The 24,611-nt window shown below is 52.8% G+C and overlaps 1 pseudogene; it reads right to left on the bottom strand.

The window, feature by feature from the left end:
- Positions 1-1,952: 1,952 nt before the first annotated feature.
- On the bottom strand, positions 1,953-23,475 carry LOC128311586 (BTB/POZ domain-containing protein 2-like; annotated as a pseudogene).
- Positions 23,476-24,611: the final 1,136 nt, after the last annotated feature.

The following is a 24,611-nucleotide window of genomic DNA, read 5'->3' as shown; positions in this document are numbered from 1 at the left end:
TTCCACAGACATTTAGCCAACAGGTGGAAGAATTAAGCTTTCCTGAGCATTGCTCGTCTCTGTTCCTCCTCCAGCATCCCACAGCCGCTTTCCAGAACTGCACCTCCCTCTCAGGTGTTCAAGTCAGAAATTGAGGAGCCAAAGCCGCCACCTTCCTCTCCCTCACCCCTCACTTCCACCCGACCACCAAGTCCTACCGGCTCTGCTGCAGGGCCTATCTGAAACCTGTCCGCCTCATGACAGTGAGGTGTCCCAGCCACCATCATTCCTCACCAGCATCCTTGCCCTGGATCTTTAAGGAGCCAAGCCCTTTCCTGCCTCAGGCCTTTTGCTCCAAATGCCACCCCCATCCCCCACCACCCCAGAAGATTCCATATCCTTCACTCCTCATCTGGAAAGAGAACATTCCCATCTAAATTATGGCCCTTTGTATCTTCTTTGGCATCCTGTTCTGTCCCTTTATAACACCATAATTTGTAGTTAAATGTCTGTGTGTTTATTGGACTTCTGACCTCTCCCCATTAGAGTCTCAAGGCCATCAGGGCAGGGAGGGCATTCCTAGCCTAACATGTTGTTGGCTCTCAATAAATATTTATTGAATGAATGGAAGCTTTTACAATTTCCTAGGTCCTTTATGAACAAGCACATCTAATATGAATAGCAATTCCTACTGAGAAAACGGGCTTAGAGGGGCAGAGAGAAATGTGACCGGGGTCACCCAGCTGGTGAGTGGCAGAGGTAGGAGTGAGGCCCACGGCCCTCGGAGACCCAAGCCCTCCCGTTCCTTCAGCAGCTTCTCTGTTGGATACTGGCTGGGTACAAAGTACCTGAAGTGTGCAGGCAGCAGTGAGGGGTCTGTGCCCTGGCACGGGGTGGCAGAGACCGTGAGGATTCGCTCTGGCCTCCTGTTTACCCATGGCAACTCAAATGATATCGTCCAGGGTGATGGTGCCTACAGATCCCTTTGCAGGCAGGGACTCATGGCCTGGCTACGGACAGCGCTATCACTATCCCTGATGCTCTCAGCTCCCGGGCCCCTTCAAGACAGCCTCAGCAGCTAAGGGCGGCCAAGGCCAAGACCACGCCCCTCCTAGCAGGTGGGGTATAGGTCTGGTCACCGCGCCTCCACTCGGCCGCCACTCTGATGGGCCATCCAAGGCTGTCCCTGTGCTTTCATGACAGCTCCACTTCTGCCCAGTCCTGCTTCCTCCCCTCCCTCCCACAGGCACTGATCCAAGGCCATTCCCACATGCTAAACTCCATCCCAGAGTCTGCTTTCTGGGACATCCAGCCTGTGTGGCACGCGGTATCTCAGACCTCCCCATCACCTATTTAGCTTTCGTACCTTAGTTTGTGCGCTTCTGCCAAGGGCCGCCACCACCGCCACCAGCCACCCCCTTTTTCTCCTTGAAAAGGACAATCTGTAGCTTCCCGTGGAATACTCATTCTGGCATAAGCGCTCTCCAACGTGAGGGTGTTAGAGGGCTAGTCAAAGCACATTGCTTGGCCCCACACCCACACTTTCTGATTCAGTGGGTCTGAGATGGGGCCTGGGGATGTGTGTGTCTCACCCAATCCCAGTGACACTGTGCTGCTGTCCAGGGACCATGCCGTGAGGACCACTGGTACACGGAAGTGAGAAACAGTAAGACATGTGACACTCTGCTTAGTTCTAGCCTCTGCAGTCCCCTGGCAAGGTAGCCCCACAAAGCTCCCTTCCAACTGGGAACTTCTATTTAATTACGTGTAAATCATCGAAAACAAGTCTGGCCCAAGTAGACCCTTGGTGGGGGAGACAGGCCAGGAAAGTGAACACAAGGACGCTGTCCTTTCCCTCCGGGCTACCCCAAGTGGTCATCCGGCCAGGACCCGGACTCCTAGCTCCCCTTTGCGTTCAACTCCCCCCGCCCCCACCACCCAGCCCTCCTGGGCAAAGCCACTGAGCGTTCTGATCTACTTCCCCTGTCCCTTAAGCTGGAAGTCCCCAGAAGAGTGACGAGAAAACAGCCAAGAGGTGGGCCGAGGCTCAGGAAACTAATTGAAGAATGACTCCTCTGCGGGGCGTTAATACCTTGCAAAGAAGTGAATCTACTGGCATTTTTTTTAGAGTTTAATAAAAATATATATGCACCGTGAGAAAATCACAGCAATAATTCCTTGCACCTTTGTTCCAAGAAGCCCAAAGCACTCCCCATATATTATCATATTCATTATCCTATTTTCTTCACGTTTCTCATTAATTTTTTTCTGAGGTGATATATTAATATGAAATTCTAAATCACATTAAGGAGACCACGAGCCCAGCTCGTTCTCCTCACCCTAACTCCACCTTTCTCTTCTCCCCTTTCCATCCATCATCCTCAGCGCCCCCTCCTCTGCCCAGGGGAGGGTAAGTCAGAAGCTGGTAAGCGGCTGATGGGGAGGGGGTAGAATACTGGAGAAGGGCGGGCGTCAAAGCGATGCCTTGCCGGTGGGCCGCTTTCTGATGCCCCCTCCCTAGGACCGCTTGATCAGACCCAGACTCTGATGCCCCTCAGGGAAGGAAGGCTGCTTGCAGCCCAACTCCCCTTAATGGGTGTAAAACCTACTCCCCCCGCCCACCCCATGCAAGAGGGAAAGAATCAGGCTCATTACAGATATTATCATGCAGCACTTCATATTTCAAAGAGCTTTATAATCGCTAATTAGTTATTGCCAGAGAATATGGAAATGGCACCTTGCTGGAATCCCGCAGACTGGGGGCCAGAGTTCCGCAGTGCTGCGAGCGGGTCAGCCCGAGTCTGGCTGCCTGGCCTGGCCTGCCCCGGTGTGCAGGAAGTATGGCCAGCCACAGGGCAGAAGGCACGAGGCTTTTAGTCCTGGCCAGTGCAATTCCTAGCGGCGGCCCCCTGCTTGCTGGAATGCGTTCTGTTGCTTAGGAGAGCCCAGAGATGGGCTAATGCTTCGAGAGGCAGAAGAAAGGAGGTAGCCGAAAACGAACACGGATTCTCAGCCAGAAGACGAAATGAAGCATATCGTTCCCACTGTGCTGAGTTCAATTCCCCCAAACAACGGCTGGAACGGGCCTGGGGTTCACGCCGGGGGTATGCTCGTATGCGCAGCAATGGCCATCCTGCTCTAGAAGCCTCCCGAGGATCGCAAGGGCACACAGGTGTTCAGGCTCTGAAGCCTCTTGTCCCTATTCTCTCCTAGCTAAGGAATGGCACCCACCCCTAGGGCTTAAATGGACATCAAGGGTGAGTCTGACTCCCATCCTGGCCTTTATCCACTCCCTCCTACCTAACTCCACTCTCAAAGACAATTCTTGAAGGTTAAGATCGACAGTCTGCAGCCCTCTACAGAGAAAGGAGGGACAAGAAGCAGCCTCGTTCACCCTGGATAACCTCAATCTCGTTTGAATTTCATTATAAATCTGCTCAGAAGCTGGAGGTGGGCCCCGGCCAAGCCGACTCGGGCCTTCCTGGAGGCACAACTGTGTTCGATGAGAGCGGAGGATGTGGGGAGCACTTCCCCTTAAGATCCCATCCCTCATCATTCCTGTACGTGGGGACTGGGGAGGCTCTACCCAAAAGAAAACTGAACAGGGCAGCAAAAGTTCTCCTTCTAGCAAAGCATGCCTACACAGGTCAGAAGGGGGAGGGGCAAAGGCTCATCAAGGACTCCTGCCTTACAGAAGTTCTGCCAGGCCCCAGACGTGGGGAGCTCCAGAAAGGCTCCAACAACTCCCAGGGAATGATCAGACTTTTGGCGGCCCTGACTTTGGTCTTCCCGGTGACAGGACACGCGGAGGCCGCTCGGTCACCATATCATTATACTTCCCCTAAAAACTCCAGGGCTTGTGCCAGAGTAGAGCAAGGATGGAGAGGTGCCGAGGCTGGAATTAGCCTCGGTCCATGCCTTTCTGCAAGCACGTGCCCGCAATACCCAGGACTTCCCATCTGAGACACTCGTTCTGCTACTTGCCTGTGAGAAGCTGTTTGTTCTCAGCACGGACCTGTGCTGTCAAAGAGCCTGGTGTGCCCCTGGCCCTGGTCTGCCAGCACTCCGGCCTGAGAGAGAACCTCACCCTTGCCTGCACGCTCCATGGCAGCCCTTACGATGAGCACGTGGTGAGGTCCAGGCTGTCTGGCAGGGACTGGGCTGTGGGGGTGGGGCGTTGGACCACACAGAGTGGGTTCCCAGGGCCTTTGGGAACGAGCGCTTACGCAATCTGGGTCTTTCCAGGACATGACAGCCAGCCTGCCTTCCTCCCTTAATTTCGTGCTGAGGCAACTGGCTGGGAGGTCCTAGGCAAAGCCTTCACTGCAAACTCAGATTGCCCCTTCGTGTCCTCCCAGCACCCCCCGTGGCCCTCCCCTCCTTCTTTTCTGAGGTCCCAGAGGCAGAGGCGGCTGCCCTGGAGAGGGGGGGGGAAAGCCGGCCCTTCCCCACCGTGCCCTGCTCAAAACGGCTTCCCTCTCCCTCCCGCTACCCCGAACTGCCACGACATTCCCAGCGCCAGCCTTCTTTTTCGGCCGGGCCCCTTCTGACACTCCAAGCCAATGCAGTACACCTCCACCGGGAAGACCACCCAGAGCCTTGCTTCTCAGGTCTGCGGGCAGCTGCGGGATGGGCCCCGAGAAGCGGGGGTACACACAGCCCTCAGCTGCCCGGCCGTCTGGCTCCAGCTGCCAGCCCCCTGCATCCGCGTGAGAGCCAAGTGCCAACGGAGCCCGCAGGCCAACTCCTTTCCTGATCTGCTGAAGGCGGCTCTGCTCCCTGTTGCAGACCACTGCCGGGTGTGCGGGCACACACCCACACCCAGACACGCTCCACCTCACGCTCCCACAGGTACCTCCCTGGCACGGGCACACTGTCTCACACGCACACACCAACGCACACCCACTCACGCCCGTGGTCTGTTGTGTCCTCGGCCCTGGGACACCTCTAGCTTTCGATTTTAACTGAGTCAGGACCAGGAGTAACAGTGCAGGGAAAGGAAGGGGGCCGTTCCCTCCGACACCCCAAGTGCTCCCCCTTCGGGCTTGAGCTGGCGGGGGGGGCAGGCGGCAGGTGGAAGCACAAGCGGGAAACGGGAAGAAGAAAGGAAGGAGCGAGAACAGCAGAAGGGGGGGGCGGTAGGGCCGTGGGCAAAGCAGAGCGGGAGGCATTGGCAGGCAGACCACACAGTTCCCCTCCGACCCCAGCAGGAGGACACCATGTGGGGAAAGCACGGGTGTGGGGATCGGGCAACCTGCTGCAGAACTTTGGGCCAGGAGGTCACTTACCCTCTCCACGTCTCAGTTTTCCCACCTCTAAAGTGGGGGTAAGGTACTTGGTGTGTAGAGGTGCAATAACATTTGTAAAGAGCCTGGACCCGCAGAAGGCCTCAACAAATGGCTGCCATTGGAACAGATGCCAAATTCTAAGGGATTTGGGAAGGTGTCAGTTCTTGGCCCCATTCATAGGTGACTACTTAGGACATGTGGTGATGGGCTTCCTTCCTTTTACAGCAAAGCTGCACCCCTCGTGGCTCATTCCAGATGTCTAGCCCCCCCACCCTGGGCACTAGTGCAGAGAGTGGCAAGTGCCCCCCACAGGAATGGAAGAGCTGGGGAGGGCAGTGTGTAAGGTCCATGCAGTGGCACGGGGCAGCTCCCGGGCCGACCCCCAGGAGAGAAGAAGCGCAGATTTTTTTTCCCACTCCTGGAGAAACAGGGTTCCCATGGTTTGAGTTTTGGCCAGAACCACCAGGCAAGACCAGAGACACAGGAATGCACAGACACACAGCCCACAGATGCAGGGAGAGGGTAAAGAGAAACTCCCAGCTTTGTGGCCACCTGCCCCAGGGAAATGGTACCCCCTCCCTGGCTGCCGTCTCAAGAAAATGGTCCCAGATCGGTCTCTCTCCCATTCTCTGAGCCTACGGGGACATCCTGAGCAGCAAAACACTTAGCAAGGACAGGTTGTCAGTATGGTGGTTAACGGCCCACACTGGAGCCAGACTTCCCCAAGTTTGAATCCTGGCTCCACAATTTGCCAGCCGTGTAACTTAACTTCAACGTGCCTCTGTTTCCTTATGTGTAAAAGGGGGAGATTTCACACAACACCAGACATGTGGTAAGAGCTACTGTGATGCCGGCTCTAATGACGGTTACACTCCTTGGCCAGTTGGTCTGCATGGAGAACACCTCTCAGGAGGAAGGCAGGTCAACTATGGCCTTGCAATCTGTACAAAGGGCCAAACGGCGGCCGGTATGGCACCGATGTGCAGGCACCTGGCATCACAGTCTACTTTTACCTTCTGGAAGCCACACAGATCCTTGGATCTGTAGCGCATTCCTTGCTTAGCCATTCTCTGGCCAGGGCTGTCGGGGGGGCGGGGGGTGGGCTGTTCCCTGAGTCAAGATAAACTGGGCCCCTCTGGCCAGCCTCCTCTTCCCCCCAGCTCCCCCTCTGCACCTTCCTCTAGTGCGACTGCCACGCTGAGACGCGGGGAAGGATCCAGGTACCACCTGCAGGTCTGAGGGGCCTCTGCAGCCTGAGTCCTTCCGGCCTCCCTTCCTGCTGCCCCCACCCCAGCGGGCCAGGGAGGAGGGGGCTGTCTGCTCTGCAACAGCCCGGAGCCCGCTAATCTAATCGGGCTGGAGCCAAGAGGTACAGACCTCGGCTTCTCTGGGGGCTCAGGTGGAGGGCGAGGAGATAAGGGGGAAGGCAGGTGCCAAGGGCAGAAATGGAGGGAGGGGAAGATAGCAGAGGAGAGGGAAAGGTGTCAGAAGGGGAAGAAGGAAAGGGGGATGGGCCAGGAAGGGGAGGTGTGAAAGGGAGGGGAGGGAGAGAAAGGGGAGAGAGGAGGAGGAGGGGAAGGTGGGGGGGAGTTGGCCAAAAAGAGACTGAAGTTGGGGAGATGGGACAGAAGGGGAGAGGAAGGAGCAGGAAGGGTTAAGAAGCTTTGGCTCTGCTTCCTGTCCCCTAAGACTCTGGTGCCCACCTCCCTGCACCCCCCCCCCCAACACACATTCTCTGAGGGAATTTGTAAGAAGCCATACAAAAGGGAGAATAAGGGAAAGTGGGCTCTTGAGGACAGGTAGGTGAATCAGAATCCGGAAGTGGCACAGCCTGACCTTGGACATGTAAGTGGCTGGAGACAAAAGTCCTGGCCCACTGCCAGGCGGGACAGGCTCCCAGGGAAGTCAGTCCAAGTTCAAATCCCTCCTCCGTCTAGGAGGTTTACTGGTCATATGATGTTGGAAGCAGGTGGCACACTGCCCTGAGCACTAGCAGATTTATAAAATCGGTGTGATTTAAATGCTTGCTTTACAGGGATGTTAAAATTAAATTAGGTTAAACAAACAGGAAATGTAAAGGCCTTGGTGTCGGTGGTTGTGTCCGGGCATTTTATTCAGTACCAGTAGGAAACGCTGCTGGTCCCCGACTTGGGCCGGTCACCCATCCCCCAGCCGCTGGGGGCTCAGATGGGAGCCTCCTTGCCCCCAAACGCCTGGCAGATTACCACCCTTGTCCCTTGTGGTGACTGCCAACCAATGCCCGTCTAAGGGGGTGTGGCGTGTGATACAGAAAGCCACTCCCTTGCCTCAAGGTGCCAGAGCTCCCTGCTGAAGACCTTAGCTGAACCCATACCTGCTCAGCTTTTCCCCTATCCTACCCTGCTTCCCTCGTGGGCTTCTCCCCAGAGCCCTCCCACAAGAAGTCACTTGCGCCTAAACTCCTGTCTCAGGCCCTGCTTCAAGGGAACTCCACCTAAGATGGCACCTTCCTGGGGATTAGTTGTCAGCGTTCTTGCACCAAGAATGAGCCCAAGGTTGGGGACAGGGTCCCCTAGAAACGGGAGGGCTGCATACAACCCTGGCCTTACCCAAAGGGGCCACATCAAGCCAGTTCTATGAGCCTCTGGCAGGTTCCAGGCTGCAGCAGGCTGGTCTTACCTGTCCCGGGAGGACTGGAAGAGGAAGCTGGATGAGATCAAAATGACATAAAATGAAAACAAGCGGAGAGGAGTGTCCCCCAAAGCTAGGGTTTGCTGGGACGCTGGCAGCCTCCTGCCCTCGCAAGCAGAGCTGATGTTGTCCCTCAAACATTCCAAAATGGCCACTGAGAAGCCTGCAGGTGGGGAGGCTGGCAGAGGGGGAGGCTGCTGATCTTGTGGGCTTGTGGGCATAGGGGAGTTTGGGAGTAATTTAAGGGATGAGAAGGAGTCAGGGCACACTTGAATGGGGGAGGTACCCACAAAGCTCGCATTTTGTGTGCAATTAGTCTAGGGATGCCCTCATTTGCATAAGGTTCATAAATTTGCATAAAATTGCTGGAGGCCCTAACCACCAGTACAGAAAATAAAATAACATGAATCAATTAGCGGGACTGGCAGCGACTGGAGCAAGCCTGGTGTAAAGGAATCTCCCTCTCCTCGCTTAGGAGCACTGGGCTGGCAGGAAGGAGCCAGAAGCGCGTCCCCTCCACCCACTCAGCTGCCCCAGGGGCGCTGGGAGGAGAGCCCTGCCCCCACCCCGTCCACCCAGGAATGAGGCCGTCCCGAAAGAAAGTGGGGACTGGCAGCTGGGCACAGGAGCTATGAAATCGGTGCCTGAGCCAGCAGACGTGGGCAGCAGGCAGGCTGGTGGAGCAGGCACGAGAGGACCTCACAGATGAGGGGACGTGTGTGACGGGACAGACCGGTGTGCGTCAAAAGAGGGAGGGTCATCATTCCGGCCCCCACGTTTACCAAAGGCCTGCGCTGCCTCTGGCCTGAGCCACACACCCTCTCCTTTGCCTGTCATGACAATCACAGGAAAACGGCACGACTGCCCTCTTGCAGAGGTGTGCAAACCCAAGTTTGGAGGGGTTGCAGGTTTGCACAGGATGAAAGCAGCAAATGGCAAATCCGGGCCTGCCCAGCTCCGGAGGCCAGGAGCAACGCCCCCCGTCAGAACGGTGTCCAGCATCCTGGGGGAGCTCGACAAATATTTGCTGAATAAATAGCTGACATAGGTAGGGATGAGGTCCGAGGGGAGGCACAAGTCACCTCGAGGATGCTGGGTGGCAGTTCTTAGCAGGTTAAAAGTGAACTGTAGGATGCAATTTCCTTAAGGGGGAAAAAAAAAAAAGCAAGCCCGACCAGTCGTCTTGGGAGTCCGGGAGGCTGCAGCTAAGTCACGTTCGCTCCCATCATAATTTCCGTGAGCTGGCCTGTCGATTCCTCTATGGCATTGCCCCGTCCTGCCCTCTCTGCCTGCCCACCTTCTGAGCCCTGCCCGGCGCTCCTGGCGCTCTGCGTTCCCGACTCTGGTCTGGAACCCGTGGTGCTCCGTGAGGAAGCCGAAGCCGAGAGCTGAGACCGTGGAGCCAAAGCCCGCGCTGAAATTACCCGGGCTCTCACCTTTCATTCCCATCCACTAGCGAGCCTTAGCTGATGAATCACCAATTTCTCGTGCCATCCCTCCCCTTCTCTCTGCTCTGACCCAGCTGGTTTAGAAGAACTCTCAGGGATTTTTTTTCTTTTTTTTTTTTTTTTGCCTCTACACTCTCCCTGAACCTCCTCCTCTCCGAGAGCCACTGTTAATGAATCAAATTGCCCTTTGACTTGAATTACCGGAAAAGCAGGCTCACCCACTACTCGACTTAGATGGGATGGCTGCCCCCAGATCCATGCTGGCCTCGGCACCATGACTCAGAGTGGATGTTTATTTTTGAAGCTCGCATCCTTTATCTGAGAAAATGGACTACCGATGGGAAACAATTACCTACCACTTACCCCACAGGGCTGATGGGAGCAGATGGCACGTGCGACGGAGAAGCGGCACAGTGCATTAATGTCATCAGCAACGATCACAGCTGTAATGAGTCCACATCACGGGGACTGAACATCGAGGAGAGGAAAGAGCAACAGCTGGGCACTCCAGCCAGATGTGGCCGCAACCACCCAAATGGCTTGTCCCAGTTTTACTTAATGGGCAGGGAACGACGTGAAGCTACGAGGGGACCCGTGAAAAGCAGCCCCTGCTTTCAACGCTGCCCATCAGCAGGGAGCCACTCTACGGGGAGTGCGTGGCGATTCGGCGTTTAACTGAGCCCACCGAACCACTTCCCTCTGCTCCGACCGAATAGCGTGCGCGCGCCTGTGCTTCTGTGCCCATGGCCACACGGCGCCTCTGCTAATTCTGCCCAGAAGACAATGCGGAACACAGTCACAGGAAGGTCTATAAAGCCAGGAGTAATGTTCAAAGATAATACACGATGGATGGGAGAAAGACCTGTAGCGACACTGCACGATTTGCTGCCTTTGGACGCTGTGATAGCAGAGACTAAAAAATAAACAGAACGACAGGGCAGTTTCTCAGCTATAGAAAGAACAAGGATGAGGACCAACGATCCGGCCAACGGTCCTTTTGCTTCAGAGGGGTTGGGGCAGAAAAGGAAAAGTGACCCCGCTGCAGAGTCTCCCAGACCTCTGCCCAGCTTAGACCACAGCCATAACTGCGCTCCACATCCCAACTCCCCCAGCCGGCACCTTTATTTGGGGCTTTCACAAAACCCAGACCAGCTCGAACACGCCTTCAGATTCTTTCCTCTCCCTTCCGGCTGGACCAGGAAGTGGGTTCTACGTTAACACCATGAACGTGCAGGGTCCTTAGCACACGTTCTGGGTCCTAAATGTGGGGGGGGGGGGGCACGTGTTTATCTCACCAGTTGTAACCAAGAGACGTTTCCACTGGCACCTGGCGGCAGGCAACGGATGAGCTCTTGAACAGGCCCAGCCAGATCAACAGGATGCAGCGACTCCACCAAAAGTCACACCATTTTGAGGAATATTGATATTTGCAGTGATTTATTTCACAGTGAAGTCATACAATGCAAACGTTGGAAGTAACGGAGATTTTGTACAACCCCCTCATCTGGCAGAGAAGGAAACTGACGGGCAGAGGGGGCGAATGATGCCCAAGATCACACAGGTTATGACTGCCTGGCCCCACGTGACACTCTAGGCCTCTGGAGTCTTAGACCAATACATTTGCTACTACACCACACCCTTTTTCCCATTACTGTCTCTGGATTCCATGTCAAAACATAGATTTTTTGGCAACCGTTTTGTGTAAACAAGGATGATGCTTATCAATATAAAGCCTAAGCAGTTCATGGGGTTGTCTCTGCTTTCTTGCTTGTTTGTTTGTAGGTACACTTCTTTTCTTTATTTTTAAAAACTATTTCATGGCTTGGGGGAGAATGTAGGATCCAGAAGGAATCATTGGGGCAGAAACACACAGGCTTTGGGAGTGGGGAGGTACCTGGAAGCTGGGGGAGGGGCCACGCCCTCCAGCACCTCTGAGCAAAGTGCTCACTCAGAGGCCAGCTGGGGCAGGGCTCCAGTATGTACAGGTGGGCCAGCTGGGGACATGGCCACCATGGCTGACTCACACCATTGCCCCTCCCAGGAAGATCAGGTCTGAGGTCCATGCACTCAGCTGCAGGGGCCTGGAAGGGCCCATTCAGAGAGGCTAGACAAGTATGGCCCTTCACAAGGCCCACTGGGTGGGCCTGAGCCTGGCAGGAAGCCAGCCTTCAGGACTCTGAGGGGGCTCCAGAACCAAAGAGTCCTAGTCTCCAGGGCTCCAGCCAGTGCTCTGGGGGCCAAGCTCAGGATGGCCTAAACATCCCCAGTGAACTGACCGGAACAAAAGAGCACAAGACCCCAACCAAATGCACTAGAAGCCTCTCCCACATACTCCTACTAGAGAACTAGAAATCCAAGATGCAGTGCCATGGGCAGTTAAACGAAAACAAACACGAGACGAAAACTCATTCAAAGCCTATGGTCAGGCAGTGGGTCAGGTGGCCCTGAGATTCAGGGACAGTACACCCTCGGCTCAGGGAGGCTCCAGGCCAGTCCTGCATCCCAAGTCCTAAGGGATTGGCTCACGTGGCCCCCACCTCTGCCCCCGGCCACATCCCAGCTCCTCTGAACAGGCAGCCACACTCACCACCATGGAGAGTAAAGACTCTCTCCTGACGCCCAGGAATGTGGTAGGGAGTGAGTGGACAACCCCCATGGCAGGGGGGCACCGGGGCTCTGCATGAAATGTGGGGTGGCCTACCTGTATCAGGTGACTTCAGGGTCCTGGCCAACCTCCACAGACGAGCTGAGGGCCTGAGGGGCCTAGGTGTCGATGACCTTGGAGATGTGGCTGTCCTCCGTGGACCTGCCATTGTTGTTCCTGGCCACATAGCAGAAGGTAAGACACACCTTGGCCCTCCGTGGTAGGGAACTCATGGGTCACCTTGGGAAGGCCTTTGGTGCCTAATGGGAGTCCAGGCCCTTCGGCGTGGCACGGGCTACGTAGTTGACACCGGGCAGCACCTCCACCAGTTCCTGGAACATGACCCAGAAGGTGCTGGTGGAGCCATCACAGCTGAAGCCCCTGTCGTTCTGGCCCTGACCGTGTTGCTGACCGTGCAGATGATCTGGACGTTCACGTAGTCATCAGTGGTCCAGGTGGATGGAGCCATACAGCCCAAAGCCAACCACGAAAATGCTCTTGTTGATGTTGAACCTGATGTGGCCTCTGGGGCTGCTGTAGCCCCAGCGGCTCTCCCTCTGCTGGAAGCTGTTGATGCTGCTGCACTCCTTCCGCCCTGCTGGTCCATGAAGTCCACAGGCAGCTTGGGATGCACGGCCAAGTGCAGGAAGAGGCTTGACCACCTCGCAGTCCACGAGCATGCCCTGGGCGCAGGTTCTGCAGCAAACTCCTCCATGGTCATCACTGGGAAGCAGACGAGGGCCAGCGCCTTGCCCAGAACCTTGCACTCGCTCTCGGGAGAAACCTGCAGCTGCTGTCGCTGACCCTCAGCCTGGGACCAGCGGACAACGGTGCTGAACAAACGTACCCCCCAAAATGCCTACTGTGTCCAGCGCCAGCACGGCCACCTCGGCAGTGTTTTGGCCGATGTTCTCCAGAAACCGGCCAGCCAGCTGGGGTTCACTGAAGAGTCTCACCTGCCTCAGCAGCACGGACGTGTGGGCAGCCCTGAGGCTCTTCTGGAACTCCAGGCGCTCGGCCTGGAGCACCGGCCCCGGGTGTGCCACGTGGTCGTGACCTCAGGGGAGGAGAGAAACTTGAGCAGGGCCAGGTAGGCCGCCGCCTCTACCTCCCGCAGCGCCACGTCAGTGCACGCGGCGGCCATGCCCGTGAACGCAGCGTGGAAGACGGCCCTGCCCACTGCCGGCACCGCCCCGCGTGCCCGGAAGCCGTGCGCACGCACCCCTGGCGGGCCAGCAAGTGCACGGCACAGGCGCAGAGCGCCTCCTTGTTGACGAGGGAGGCCAGGCACTCCGTCGTGGGCTCTGGGGCCTGCCAGTTGTAGACAGGCCATGCAGTAGCGCCCTCACCTGGCTCCTCGGCAGGCTGCTCCTCCCCCCCTCTGCGGGGGAAACCCCGGGGATGGGGGGCGCGGGAGGGGGGTGCGGCATTGGCATTGGCATTAGGCCCGGGGTTAGAACCCCAGCTGGCACGTCACCCGCCTGCGGCTGCTACCCATCTTGTCTGGGCGGCGGCCCAGGGACCCGGCCTAGGCGCCTCCTGTTGTCCCTCGTCTTCCCCTTGCGTGTTTTCTAGTTGCTGGGAATGCTGGTGGACTCCTCACCCCGCTTGGTCTGGCTTCTGTCTCAACCACTCCATCGAAACTGCTCTTTGCAACTACCTATTTGTTGCTACATTCAAAGGACACTTCCCACACCGCCCTAGACTCAACACCTCGCCGTGGCCGCCGCCGACCCCGCCCCCTTCCTAGAAAGCTCTGGCTCAGCGCCGCTCCAAAAGCGGGCTTTGCGGACCGGGACCAGTAGGCAAACTGTTGCTGGTCGGCCACGAGGTTGAGTACAGAAACGAAGAATCAGGTGAACTTTTATGGCAATTCGGCAGAGGAGCTTTTGCCTGTTGAATCTAGTAATAAAAAAAAAAAAAAAATGGGGTTTGTATTTTGAAGGCGCTAACATTTGTTAATCCATTTTATTGCATTTTATCACAAAAGTGTTGGTCTGGGATACGTGGGCGCGGGGCGAATCCCTAACCCTTCTCCAAAGATAATGTAAGAAACAACTGCTATCATCCCTTACCTCCTCTGAATCCAACCGTCCCGGCTTTCCTCCTACTCCGCTCTTCAGACGCTTACACGTTGCCTTCATCTCCCTCAGGAGCCCAGATTCCCCCTTTCCTGATAAACTCCTGTGGGTCTATTGGATCTCAGCAGAGAGGCCACTCCTCAGGAACCTCTCCTCCGTCAGGCCCTAGAGGCCTATACTGTCCATAGCTTCGACGTACCAGTCCACACCAGATTCCGTGGCAGCTGCCAAGCCTCATTGTCCCCTCAGCCCCTAGCCCAGTGCCTGGCACTGGAGGGAGCCCGATCCCCCTTCATGGTGTGAGTGAGTTCCACATAAGGCGGCCTTGGGATCACACCATTCACTGACTTAGAAGGTACCTTCCACCCACGCATTTCCTCCATGTTACTTCGCCTTCCCTAACTCTTGCAGTAAGCATCCGGATGGTCAAAAATCAGGAGTGAATTCAATAGTGGTACAATCCCCTCGGTGGTCCAAGACAAAGTTAGAAACCCAGGTTGCAAACCATCCTATAGATTATAGGATTTCCCATTTCTGGGAAGGGGGAAGGAACAGCAGTGGCTTCTCAGCTAGAGAACTTGTCCTGGCAGGCCGAGTGCGTTCTGGAAAGCTGCCAGCCTGTGTGGAGGAAATTGCCTTACCTTAATTTAAGCACAGATGGGGAATCAGGAGCCTGGATTGAAGTCTTGGCCAGGTAGAGTGCTGCCCACCAGACGAATGCCACAGCATTCCCTGCCCTATGCCACGGTATCCTGTAGGGTGAGTGAATGGCAGCCAGAGTGACCCTTGGGGCTAGGCTAAGGGGGTTACTAATTAGTGCTCCTATAGCACACTGAAAATAGAAATGTCAAGCGTTACTATTAATAGTCATATTTCCTCTGGTCTGGTTTCGAAGGTCCCTTCCGTTTTCACTCCAGAACCTCCGGAAAGAAACAAGAAATGTGCTTTGGAGGGAAAAGACAGTTGTAAGCAGTGCAATTCAGTAAGACTGGAAAAATAAAATACAGAGGGATATGCTGCCTTGCTAGAGTGACGCTGAAGACTGAAACCCTTAGGGAAAAAGTGAACTGTTTTGACACATACAAGGCAAACGTTTGGCATTGAAAAGAAAAAAAAATGGAACCAATGAAAGGACAAGTGAAAAACTGAGAAAAATATTTTTTACATAGACAGCAACTGAAAGAAGAGTATCCTTAATATATAAAGTGCTCTTTCAATCAATAAGAAAATGAGGAATATCCAAATTGGAAAATGGGCAAAAGGCATGAGTAGGCAATCCACCAAAGAAGAAATACAAGTCCATTCTACATGAAGACCGAAAAGGTGCTTTTTTATTTGGTTTCTCTTTAATTACCAGCGAGACTGAACCTGTAGAGTATAATTTTTCATTTATCAGCTCGGCAAAGATTAAACATATTGATCCTCCCCAGGCAAAGCGAGGGGAAATGGGCATTTACAGTTGCCACTAATGGGACTGTACATAGGTACAGCCTTTCTGGAGGGCGACTTGGCAAGGCGTAACAAAAGCCTTGTCTTTTGACTCACAGATTCCACCTCTAGGAAAGAATCCTAAGGAATAATCAAACAAGTAAACAAAGATGTATAATGATAAGATTAGTTATCTTGGTGAGGTTTATAGTAGCAAAACCGGAAGTGATCTAAGTGCGTATCAATAGATGATTGGTTAAGCATACAGTGGAATACCATGTAATCACTTTGAAAAGACGAGCAGCTTTATATCTATTGATATGGAAGGATGTCTGTGACACATAGATGTCACTAACTGAAAAAAAGAAAGTTGGAAACAGAAGGTGTGGAATGATTTGGTGTTTTAGCACTTTAAAAATGTGTGTCTGCAGAAAAACATCGTGTGCTCTGCAATCATACTTTGTGAATGATGAGATTACAGGTGATTTTTATTTTGTTCCTTTATACTTTTCCATAATTTCTTGGTTTTTTTTCACAATGAAAATTTACAGTTATCTCCATTGAAAAATACCTTTTAGGGAGCACTTGGTCTGGTTATTCCGGCTGTTTTATGGAAATGGAAGAAACAACAAATAAAGACATGAGTACCTAAAATAAGGAAGTGAAATTTTTCATCACTGAAAAATGTGATTGTTTCTCTCTGGAATCATTATTTCATTATTCATTTTGGAATTCACTCGCTTTATTCCAGGAAGCTTCCCTACTCCTAGTAGCCTCATCTTTTTCTTTTGAAAATATCCTGGAACATTCTATCACATTGGCTTTCCCTGAAATCATTATTGGGTATAATAATACTTGTATTTTGAATTTTTTAAATCACCAATAAAAATTAATTGCCAATAAACTCTGCTAAAGCACATCTCTCCCCAGGGATATGTATTATGACCTCAGACGTCTGAGTAAAGCTGTGTAGAGAGAGGTCCTTCTGGACCCAGCTCCACTGGGATCACTCTCCCCAGGTGCCCAGGGCCCCCTTTGCCTTTGCCGGGAGCCAACATCCCTGCTAGTGCCTCTAAGTGACCTTTCCACATGTCAACTTCTGATTATATTCTTATAGGACCAAATCGGGGTCTGAGCCCATGTTTAGAAATGTAGCGTGGGATGCCAAAGCGTGTTTTGTTAATAAGTCTTAGGTCATCCCCTTCTGTGTTAGGGATAGGGATATGAAGAATGTACCAGTCTTTGGCTGGGAAAGTATTTGCTAGAAAAATAAGAATATAGAAGAATCACTCTTCATCACTCTTCTCTAGACTACATTATTATTACATAATTTATTTTATTTTTTAATGTTTACTTATTTATTTTTAAGAGGGGGGAGGGGCAGAGAGAAAGGGAGAGAGAGAGAGTCCCGAGCAGGCTCCATTGTCAGCGCAGAGCCCCACGCAGGGCTTGATCCTACGAACCATGAGATCATGACCTGAGCCAAAATCACGAGTCAGATGCCAAACCGACTGAGCCACCCAGGCACCCCTTATATAATTTATAATGGTTTATGTATTATACACATATATACCTTTTGATATGTAATAATGTATATAACTGTATATAAACATAATAATATATATATACCTTTTGATGTGTAGTATATATATACCCTACATATAAATATGTATATTGATACACATATATAATATTAGTTTGAATCATAAGAAATTTCTTATATTCAACTCTTTTTGGCTTCTAGAAATGACAAATTTCATATGGTTCAACCTTGCATATTACTGTTCTGCTGATAGTATCTGGACAGTTTTACACAACTACAAGAATTAGACAGAACATAATATCCTGATGTTGTTGTTGTTTCCAGAGAGGGAGAAAAGTGAGCGTTTTACGTGGCTTTGCCTTTGACCAAAGGGTACCTATGTGTGTATGTATGTGTGTGTGCTCTTGGAAACTAAGTAGAAAACCGCCCCGCACGTTTTTAAAAAATTAGTCTTAATCTAACTTCCTCCCGTGCCCTGTTCAATAATTCCTCTGTTGAAGTAGCTGTTTGAATCTGTTCCTTTTTTTCAGAACTTTCATCTTTAAGAAAGGGGAAAAATTTTTCCCAGGTGACACTCCTGTATTGCTTTTTGATTTTGCACATTATGGGCTCCACCGTTCATCCTTAGAGATCGTTCCATCCTTTGACAACTGGCCAGAGGTATGAAGCAACTTGCCCACGTTCACACAGCTAATTAGGGCAGAGCTGGGACTAGAACCCCGGGCTTTTATACCTTTCCACTCTGCAGAGGGAGCGGGGGGCTGTTATCATGAGCCCCCCCTCAGGAAGGACAGGCCTTGGGCTCAGTTGAAGAGCAGAGCCAGGAACCAAGGGCCTGGAAGGTCTGAGGGAAAAGATCATCAGTTGACAAATGATGGTGATCACTATTAATGTTATTATTCATATGCTAGGTCTGCAGCTGAAAACACAGGTTTATTTAAAATGCACATAATAATTTGAGTTTGCTCCAACATTTATTTTCTGTCTAAATTATTTTTTAACTGATATGAATGCCAAGACTTCTGAAGACAAAAAGCAAGGCTTTTTAAAAAATCCATAACCTTAAATTAAGACCACATTTATTCACACAGCTGCTCGCAGCCCAGAACTTTCTCCCTTTTAACCCTACAGTGACATCAGCAAGCCACATTTCCACCTCTTCTTGGCCCCCTTTGTATTTTTTCTGGTAGTAACTGCATTGGAAAGCCAAAATATAATGCATTTCACAGTCAGACTCCTAATGGGATTTTTTAGTAAACTGGCCTGACCAGCCCACTGCCCCAGTGAAAAGATGTCTCTAATTGATCTCTGTGTAGAAACAGCAGCTGGCCATCAGAACCACTGTGCTCTGGTGGGTGATTGTTTTATCAGCACAAGCCCTTCCATCATGATAAGAGAGAAACAGCAGGACCTGGGGAGAGACATCCAGAGAGGGCCAAACAGACAGACAGACAGGCACAGATAAGACCCAGCGCAAACCTGACTGCAGGACCCACAGCCACGCAACCCTAAGTGGAAACTTTCTGATAACCCAGGATGGACTGGAGCCAGGCGGAGGCAGGGAAGGGCTTGGGGGTAGGCGGCAAAGTGTGGAGGGTCAGAAGGGGCCTGCTGCCCGGAGCTCCTGAACTTGCCCTGAGCTCTGTTAGGGGGCGCTGTGGGGTCGCAAGTGCCGATTCCCTACCCTGCAGAACCCTCAGCTTCAGTGGGCCTGCGGTCCTTGAAACCCCCCCCCCCCCCATAGCTCTTTTGGCAAAGAGTAGGTGTGCCCTGGCCAGGTTCCAGTTTTGGTAATTACAGCCTGTCAACCCACATACCCCCCAGGATTGCGGTTAAATATGGTACCCGTCTTCACAATTAAATTTTAGCTCTAATAGGACACTCGGTCGTCACGTTACGTGACAGTTAAATAACGGCTGCACCGTACCCCAGAGGTAGCTGCACTTTTGTGGCGACTACAAAGATTTCTCTGGGTGTAATCAGTGACCCGTATGGACAAAATTGGGGGGGGGGGTCTTGCGGCTCAATAAGAGTTGGTAACTGTAGGACTTTGCTCATCATTACGGTTTTTTCCCAAACTCTTCCACAGGAAAAAATATGGGGAAAACTTCATGCCGCAATATTATTTCCAGTTCTTTCACCTGGAAAAAAAAAAAAATCAAGATGCCAGGTTGCTGCAGGATAGATGAAGGCTCCGACTCCCTCTCCGGCCCCAGGTCCCCTCCATTCCATTGTCTCCATTTCACAGGCACCCTTGCCTTTCTCTGAAGGGGTCTTGTACTCCCCCTGGGGCGTCTTTCTTTTGTTCTCTACTTACAGAGACCTTTTATCCTAGCAAGGTCCAGCTCAAATGTCACTTCCTTCATGATGCCATCCATGATCCTCTAGTCCAATTAAGTGCTTCTCCTCTTATGCCCCCATACGATGGTTCTATTATCCTTACTCGGCATTTATTCAAATTTGTCTTATACAGTATTATAGTAAGTTGTGTACACATTTGGCACATGCACAAAACTAGGAGCTCCTTGAGGACAGGGACCTAGATTACTTTTCCTGATCCCCAGGCACAGTGCTTACTAAACATTTCCGAAGGAGAGAAAGAAGGCATCCACTCTTTCTTTTCCCAGGGCGTAAAGAGAATAGCTGGCATTTGTTGAGTGTTTGCTGTATGTTGATCATGGTCCTGAGCACTTTACACGTGCTAACTCTTTCCGCCCTCGCCATCCCGTAAGGCATTGTTATTATTTTCTCATTTTTATAGGTGAAAATACTGAGGCTCAGAGAGGTTAGACAATTTGCCCAAGACCACACAGCCAGTAAGCGGCAGCACCGAGAGTGACCCACAAGGCTTACCTCCAGAACTCCATACCCGTATGCCACAGCGTCCAATAGGTTTTTAATTAAACATATCAGTACCCTCACTGTCTTCCGTATTTCAGATCAATCCAGGTCTCCAAAAGCACAACTTGGCTTCTAAAGGGGTGGGCGTGACGATGGGAGAGGGTGATGACACAGAATGGTATCCTAAGAAAGGAGTGGGCTGCTTTCCGAAATCCACATTCTTGTTTGTCAGTTTCCATCCTTGGGCAATTATTTCACACTGAAAATGAGAAGGTGATAATCTAAAGTATTCACAGCCAGTCTCGCAGACAGAGGTGTGAGCAAGGAGGAACATAGCATGTTGTGATTAGAGACAAGCAACAAACCCCAGTGATTGCAAAGCGGAAGGAAGGGGTCAGCCTCATTATTCTAATGCATAGTTTTCTGCACCCATAGAAATATTTTGTTCCAACAAGTTAATTCCTTTAAGTGGTGAGCACTGAGTGTGGCAGACACGATTATCTTTCTTAGGTTTCTTGCCGCTTTCTCCCCACCCGGCTGGGGGAAGGATTTCTGCAGCTCACCTCGTGCAATTAGAAACAGCCCCACAGGGCAGAGGTGCAGCCTGCGTTCTGAGATACTCTTCTGCTGCTGAAATAAAAACAGCCTTTGAGAATATTCTCCTGCCAAAATCATTTTAGCATTTCACTGTCACACAGCGGGAGGCCGAGAGAGAGAGAGAGAGAGAGAGAGAAAGGGAGAGAGAGAGAGAGAATCTTTTCCTCGCACGACCGGCAAGACCTCATGAGTTTTTCCCGTGTGCAAGGAAATTAATTAATTTCCTTTTTTATTTTTGGAAAAAGGGGGCCATAAAAACATAGTTCAAGATGTTACATTTTCATAAGGAAGAAGTCTCAATTGTAAATGAGTCACTCTTTTAAGACAAGGCTGTAATTAGATTACCCGTGGTGCTGATGAATGGGGAGGGTGAAGGGTCCTAGCTTCTTTCTGGAGAAAAGAAACACCCTCGGAGGCAGAAGCAAGGGCTGCCTCGGGCGGCCACGCTGGTGCCAGCGCCAAAGACTTCTCTCCTGTGATGCTGAAAGAAGAAAGGCTGTTTCTAAACCTAGGAGGAATAACAATAGGAAAGGCAATGTAGAGAGAGGGTGAGCCAAGGTGCCTGCCCAAACAGGGGCCAGCAGTGCTGACGGGGGTCACTGTCCGAGGCCCGGCAGCCTCCGGCACCGCGGCCAATGGCCAGTGCTTTCTGCATAATCTCTTTAAACCCGGGTATATTTTCTCTTGCAGTTACTGAAAAGATGAGCGAACTTGGTAACCACTTCAAAACTGCCTTCGTTTTTGTTGTTTCTACGTGCCCACGACGGGCCGATTGTATCCCTCCCCCAAATCTGTATATTGATGCCCTAACCACCAGGACCTCTGGAGAAGGGGCCCTTCACGAGGTGATTAAGGGGGTGCCTGGGTGGCTCAGTCCATTAAGCATCTGACTCTTGATTTCAGTTCAGGTCATGATCTTGCAGTTTGGGGGTTCAAGCCCCACTTCGGGCTCTGTGCTGATGGTACGGAGCCTGCTTGGGATTCTCTCTCCCTCTCTCTGTGCTCTGTCTCTCTCTCAAAGTAAATAAATAAACTTTAAAAAAATTTTCAAGAGGTGATTAAGATAAAATGAGGCCCTTAGGGTGGGCTTAATCCAATCTCACTGGTGTCCTTATAAGAACGAGACATGGGGACACACAGAGACATGGCACGTGAGGACAGGGAGACACACAGTCATCTCCAAGCAGAGGACAGAGGCCTCAGGAAACACCAAACCTGCCCATGCTTTGATCTTGGATTCCCAGCCTCTAGAGCTGAACAAACAGAACAGAATAAATTCCTGCTGTTTCAGCCACGGAGAGTCTGTGGCGGCGGGAGCAGACTCATACCCAAGCATTTTTCAAAAATCGGTCCACGGACCACTTCCGTCGGAAAGTAGAGAGCAGATTAAAATGCAGACTCCTGGGCCCCGCACAGGCCCACTAAATCCAATCTCCAGGGCCCAGGACACACTAAAATTGGGAAATGCCTGCAGCCAAAAGTTCCTGTGTCACCTCAGAGGTGACAGGGGCTGCCCGAAGGCCACAGCGCCTGAACCGACCCCCCCCCCCCCCCAGCAACCGCCCCTTGGAAAGGCATTCTTTGCAGTGAAACATGGCCTTCTCCCTGGTGGATCTCTTTTCAGTGCAAATAGCTCCTGGATGGGGGTGACAAATTAAGTCAATAACCTTTGAGTATGAATTCATTTATCAGCTGAATTCCTGTGGGATTGGAAGAATGCCAAACCTGAGAAAACCTGGGTAAGTGGGGGTTCTGAGATGGCAGCGCAGTCCACACGGGGAGAAGGCGCCACCTTCGCGACAGCGCGGGGCTAGCCCCACTGAGGGGCGGCTGCGGGGCACCTGGTGCACGGCTCTCGGGCAGGAAGGGGGACAGAGACGTGGAGGCAAGGCTTCTGGGCGAAGACCGCGGACTCTCACCCGTCTAGTGTTTTCTTTCTTGTTGGCTGCTGGGAAGCTGAGGGCAAAGCCAGGCCTGCCTCCCTCGCTCCCTCAGGGTGACGCGCCCAGGGGTTGCTAACAGCACAGCAGAGGGGGCCACGGGGGTGGCAGAAGGGGCGGATAGAAGCAGGGACGAGCCGCGGACTGTTGAACAACTGGCATGGCCCCCACACGGCCCCCTGAGAACAGAAGGCAGCCACGGGGGAAAGAGGAATCCTCACCAGCCCCTTTGTTTCAGGGTTCACCTCTCAGGGGCCCTGGCCTGCGCCTGGCACACCACGCCAGGCCTGAACCCAGGAGGGTGTGACAAGGAGACTCTTTGGTCTTGCTCTGTACTCCCTTGCTTCCATTGTTATTTCTTTCCTTGCGAGGAAGGAGGCCGCATCCCTCCCCTCTCCCATCCCCAGGGGCCTGGCTTAATTCACTTTGCGATTCAAGCTCAGTGTTCCTCCGGCCCACGCAATTCACACGTGACGGTGGCACCTGTGTCCTCCGGTTTCTGGAGTCTTCGGGCAAGTCCTGATGGGCCGGGAGCTTCCGCCACTGGGTCGAGGCCGGTGGCCCCGCTGCTGACAAGTGACCGCCTTAGAGAGAGCTGTCTGGCGGCGGGCTCAGAAGCCGTGGCATTGGGATGGATACCAAGCTGGAACTCAGAGCCCTCCGCGGGGCTGGACGGCTGCCTGCCCCCAAACCAGAGCGTCAAGGAAATGCGCTCTCTGGCCTCCCGTCTTCTGTGGAAAAAGGTGAACGTGAGGTGCAGTCTGCAACAGACGCCCGGCCGAGGATTCCACACTGTTCCTGGAAGCAGCAGATGGCGGGGAGGAGGACGATCAGCCCGGCCAGAAGAGTCGCTGGCAAGCCACCGTTCCTTCTCAAGACGGCGCTCCCCGTGACAGCAGACAGGGTGGCGGCCCCACCCGGGTGCCCCGGGATCCCTTTTGACGCTTGGCGCGTGCACTCTGCTCCTGCTTTCACCTCACACGCTCCACCAGCACCTAAGCTTCGCTTTGGGAGGTCAGTCCTCGGGCCACACCGGTGCGGGGAACTGGCAGTGCCTGGGAGGTGACTACCCCCCCACCCCCCACTGTGGCTCTCAGTCACTGGCCGATGGGGACAGGGGTGTGAAAATCTAGGTCCCCTAGCCATGCGGACTCAGAAGCGGTCACCCTCCAGAGCTGTCGTACGGGTGAGGCCGGGCAAGGACATGCCCTGCGTGGCTCCTCTTTTCCTTCCCTTTGCCGCCTCCCCCCTTCCCCTGCAGGTCTCCTCCGGAAGGGCCTCCCTCCTGGCTGAACTGCTCACACACAAATCCTTGCCTTGGGATCAGCTTCCGGGCAGCTGGACATGGGCTGTGCATGAAAAGTCCTGTCGCAGAGGTGCCCGGGTGGCTCGGTTGGTTGAGTATCCGACTCTTGATTTCAGCTCGGGTCATGATCTCCCAGTCGTCAGATCGAGCCCTGCATCAGGCTCTGAGCTGGATGTGGAGTCTGCTTAAGATTCTCTCTCTCTGTCTCTCTCTGTCCCTCCCCCCAACTCACGTGCGCATGCATGCGTGTGCACCCATGTGTACTCTCTCTCTCTCTCTCTCTAAAATAAATACATTAATTTTTTAAAAATCCTGTTGACTTCCCATTAGTATCTCATAACCAAGAGAAACGCTCACCCTCTCTCTCTCTAGCTCCCTTGCCCCTCAACCAGATCCTCCTGCAGACCCCCTATTGCTATTAAAGGGAACCACCGTTCTTGTCACCAAGTTCAGAAACGTGGGGGCCTTGCAGTGTCTCTCTGACCCAATCCTTTTCCCTACTCCTACCCCACCCCTCAGATCAGGCCCCCTGCGTTCACCTGGACTAAGACAATAAACCTGAGGGCATTATGTGTCCACCTCCTGTCTCCCATTGTTCTGGAATATCTAGAACACTGCTAGCAAATGCATCCTGCTAAAGTACTGGTCTAATCTCTTTAGCACTCTCCGGATCTCCAAGTCTTCAGCAACTCCTCGATTCCTGCCACAGTAAATCCACCTTGCTTGTCTGGTCTGGGTATTCAAAGCCCTTCCCAACATGCCTCTGGCCCACATCTCCACATTTCTAAGAGGGTCAAGATGGGAAACCACCGTCCCCTCTTTCCACCGAGCGCATTCACCGAGAAC

Source organism: Acinonyx jubatus, chromosome X (genome assembly GCF_027475565.1).
Source record: "Acinonyx jubatus isolate Ajub_Pintada_27869175 chromosome X, VMU_Ajub_asm_v1.0, whole genome shotgun sequence".
Classification (NCBI taxonomy): domain Eukaryota; kingdom Metazoa; phylum Chordata; class Mammalia; order Carnivora; family Felidae; genus Acinonyx; species Acinonyx jubatus.
This window is presented reverse-complemented; position numbering and strand designations above follow the sequence as displayed.